This window comes from Phoca vitulina, unplaced genomic scaffold (assembly GCF_004348235.1).
Source record: "Phoca vitulina isolate PV1807 unplaced genomic scaffold, GSC_HSeal_1.0 scaffold14, whole genome shotgun sequence".
In the NCBI taxonomy this organism is placed as follows: domain Eukaryota; kingdom Metazoa; phylum Chordata; class Mammalia; order Carnivora; family Phocidae; genus Phoca; species Phoca vitulina.
In genome coordinates this window covers 22781500-22785647 of record NW_022589717.1, presented here as the reverse complement: position 1 = coordinate 22785647, position 4148 = coordinate 22781500, and positions in this window count along the sequence as shown.

The window sequence follows — 4148 nt, the reverse complement described above, 5'->3', positions numbered from 1 at the left end:
TCGCTCCCTCTCGAGTCGGGTCCGTTCAGCTTTCCCGACACCCGCCTCCCTCTCCCCGCTGCGCCCTCCACCTCCCCTTCCGGCCCCCGCCCGCGCGTTGAGGCCGCCGCCCCTTCCCGACGTCCCGCAGCTCTCACTTACTTTAGTGCCCCTGCTCAACCCCACCCCACTGTCTAGGTCTGCACTCCAGTCGCCCGGCAGTTCCTAAGAGCCGGCCTCCAGCCCCTCCTGCTTCTAACCGCCTAGTCTCCGCCACGCCGGGAAAAGAAACTCCTAAATAAAGTTGCTGGCCAAGCCAGCCTTGGGTGGGTTTTTTTTCCCCCAGACTACTAGGAACATCTCTTACCTGGCTGCTTCCCCCCTCCTGCTTACCGCTAAGTTCCAGGCCTCCGCGCCCACTCGGCCCGCCCCTCCCCGTAGCTCAGGTGACCCGGATCTCCGACTCTCGGCCGAAGGAGAGGACGCGGACGCTGCCACCCACCCAGCTCTTCCGCGCGGCTATGCGCTTCCGCCTGGTGCACGCAGTAGTTGGCGCTCAGCGCTGCACCCCCTCGGCCCGGCGGGTGCCTGGTGCCGAAGAGACATGGGGTCGACAGGGCTGCAGGGCTTTCTCTCACTCGGTTTCTTGCAGCTCTCAGCGGATTGGACGGCCACGGAGCCAGCTCGGGTCGCCTATGCGCATGCGACTCTTCCCCCCCCCCCCCCCCCCACCGCAACCCTGTCTACGCCCCCCCAACCGACATACTCTCCTCTCCACCCTCTTTTCTCTTCCTCCGGATCTTCCTCCTCTTCCCTGTATCCAAGTTCAGTGTGAATTGGGTCTTGGGCGGATCCACTGGCAAATCCTGCCACTGATTTTATTATTCTTCATTAGCCACAATCAAAAGAGGAAGGGGCAACTGATGGAGGGAGAGGCAGGGCCAGAGATCACAGAGCGCATGTGCTGCTGAACACACCCCCCCCACCCCAACACACGCACACACACACACACGCCCTCCGGGGTTGGCACAAACCCCACTTATCTTCATTTCCACAGCCGCTCGGCGCAGTGAGCCTATTTTTAGCCAACACTTTGCTCGCACTTTTGTCCCAGTGCGGACCACTTTTCTTAGAAGTGGACACACTTTTAGTTCCAATAGTAAAAGCAGGAGACAACCTTCCACCCCCCCCCCCAACACACACCACCTTCCTCTCCTCCTTCCTCCGATCTTCTACTTCCCTCGATGTTAGGGGCTGCTGTCACCTCCCCAGAGCGCGGAAGGAGTAGGGTATAGGCGAGGGTGAGAAGACCGCGAGACCTGGACACTGGAGTCCGCGGGTGGCCTGACCCGGACTGGGGTGACTGGGAGCAGGTGCAGGCACACGGTGCCTGGGGAAGGCGAGCAGGTGCGAGAGCAGGCGGCAGGCCTGAGAGACGCTGGCGCGCGCTGGGACAAAACAGAGTGAAAAGGAGCGTAGCGAAGGGGGGCCCTCGAGTGGTCAGCGGCCGGAAGCCCCGCGGCGGCAGAGAGAAGGGGTCGCCGGTTCACCCATGACCTCAACGGAGCGGGATGGCAGGTTCAAGTTGGGAGCACAGTCCCCGGGAGTCGCCAAAGAGTACTGGGAAGGCGGCGACAAACGGCGTGCGACGGGCTCTGTCCACGGTCCTTAACCCCCTTGCGCTTTCCGGCGCTATCCCAGGACTTGCCTTTCTCCTCCCCTATGTGGAGAAAATAATAAATAGTGGCTGAAGGGGATTCCTACCAGCACTGTTCCCGAGCATGAGACCGGAGAAGTCTAGACACGAGACTGGACAGGGGGTGTTGACATGAATGAATGTGGCTTGCGCTGGACGGTTCTAGTAAATGCTTAGGTGTTTAATTTCTACCTCCATAACAGCCACGGTAATTTTCAAAGAAACAAAAAAAATGACATTGTACAGCTCTCACTGTCTCAAGCTTCGAGAAATGAAATAAATCAAAGTTAAAAGCTTGAGTATCATTTAATTATAGTGCGAATAGCGCTTTGAAAGAAGTAGAACAACATCTCTAAACAAATTATGACTGGGCCAGGAAGGAATTATTAGATTGAAATTTCATTTAGGCTCGGGAGACACCGCGCTTCACTGTGTAATCTGCTATGCCTCATCTGATTTGTATGCTTAATTCAGCTTGACGAATTTATTAGTTTTCATAATAGTGAAAAAATTGAGCAGCACTATGGGCTAATGCATTGTGTGTACTATAAATTGTATGTCATCGTGGAAAGGCTGAAGTCTATAGAAATCTTTTATTAATGTCTGGTATAAGAGGGAGGATTTTTGTGCAAGCCTTGGAGAGTTTCACGTGGAACTCCACCGTTGCTGTGTCTCACTGGTCCATTAACACATCGTCATACTAATTAGACTACTTCATCAATGATATAATTTCAAACTTCAAATTATGTTCTAATTAACAAGGATTGTCCAATTTGCTTAATCTTCAAAAGGCTTTGGATGGTCTAATTAGTATAAACTGTTGAGCATCTCTAAAGCCTAATAAAAATATTAAAGACAGTAAAATATTTGGGGTATGTTTTCTGTCAGTACTGTGTAAGGGCCAAAGGGCTAAAGTGAGTGTGGAGGAGGAAAATAACTGGAAGACAAATGTTCGTATCTACCTCCTTTCCCCAAATTATAACAGTAAGTGAATCACAGGAGAAACTTTTGGGCATTGCACCTCCTAAACAGTGTGTTTATGTGTTTAAATAAAGGCATAAGAATATCAAGGAGAAAAACCACATGGGGAAAAAATTCTTCTCTTTCATTAGGTGCCTAATTAGATGTAAAGTGAAAAGCAACCCTGAGGAGTTTCCCAAGCATTATTGTGGCAACAGTCTGCTGAACTTGGATTGCAAAATCAAATATTTGGGGGTGTTTTGAACCTCTCCCTGTCCCCTCCCCCTTCATTGAGCTTAATTACTTGCAATAGTTGTTTTAATGTATGTTGTCACCTGGGAGTATTGAGAAATGCATATCGTTAATATGAATTAATCTTGATTTTAATAGCAACTGACAACTGATCTCCAAAATGCTAAACACTTGTCGCCACTTCATATGGTAAATAAGGTAGTATAATAAATTCATGAAATAAAGAGGACACTGTTGAAATGACTCGACAAACTTTGTTTGATATGGAATTGATCAACTAAAACTATTTTAAGCAAGACAACTCCCAAGAGAATATTGTCCTGATGGCTAAAATCCATATATCATTAAATTAACTTACTATAACTTTGTTTTTACTCTCTCAGAGATTTGTCAGTGATATGTCTAATTCCAGACAGGAAAAAAGGAAACTTTTTATTCTAATTGCCAAGTTGAGATAAATTAATATATAGTTGAGCAATTCGAGTTTATTTACCTGTATTCCATTACCCCTAGAAAACACACACTTAAAAAAAAAAAAAAAGAGGTCGCAGCAGAGTTAGATCTGTCCTTTTCCCACTTAAAGTGAAAAATGAACAGCAGTGATTGTGTTGTAATAGAGAGAAAATGCAATTCTTCCTTAATCACCACGACTTGCAATCTTGCGATCTCTCGTTCCAAGAGTGTCCAGAATACCAACATCCTTGCGATATCAATAAAACCCATTTTGGTTTTGCCCACAGGCATTGCTGCAAAGTGCTCCAGTGAATGTGGAAGCCGCTCTCTGAGGGAGGAAGACTCCAGCCGTCCGGGTAGGGGAGGCCATCTAAACGACTGGAAAGTTGGGGATAGACCCAAGGGAAGTGAACGAGCGGCCCAATATCCAAAATCTTCTTCGTATGACCTCAAAATACACTCTCATACCCAAGCACCTATCCGTGCTGGTGCCTCTGCACACCTACAGACCTACCTAATAAACTGAAAGCAGAGAAGTGATTTTTTAAAAGCAGAGAAATGGAAAATGAATCAAATGTGTGACTACATGAGGAAAGCCTTTCTTCTCACCAAGCCTCTTTGTTTGACAATAGCTTCTGTCCCATATGCTGCCAGATGCAGACAGATGTGACCAGCTTCCCTCTGGGCGGGCCAGGAGTCGCTTGACGTTCTACCCAAGCTCCCCGGCAGTGGGATCCCTGCAGTAGGCGCCCTCCGACGACCCCGAAATCGGCCGGCAGCCATCCCAAGGGGAGAAATCAGTCTCCTA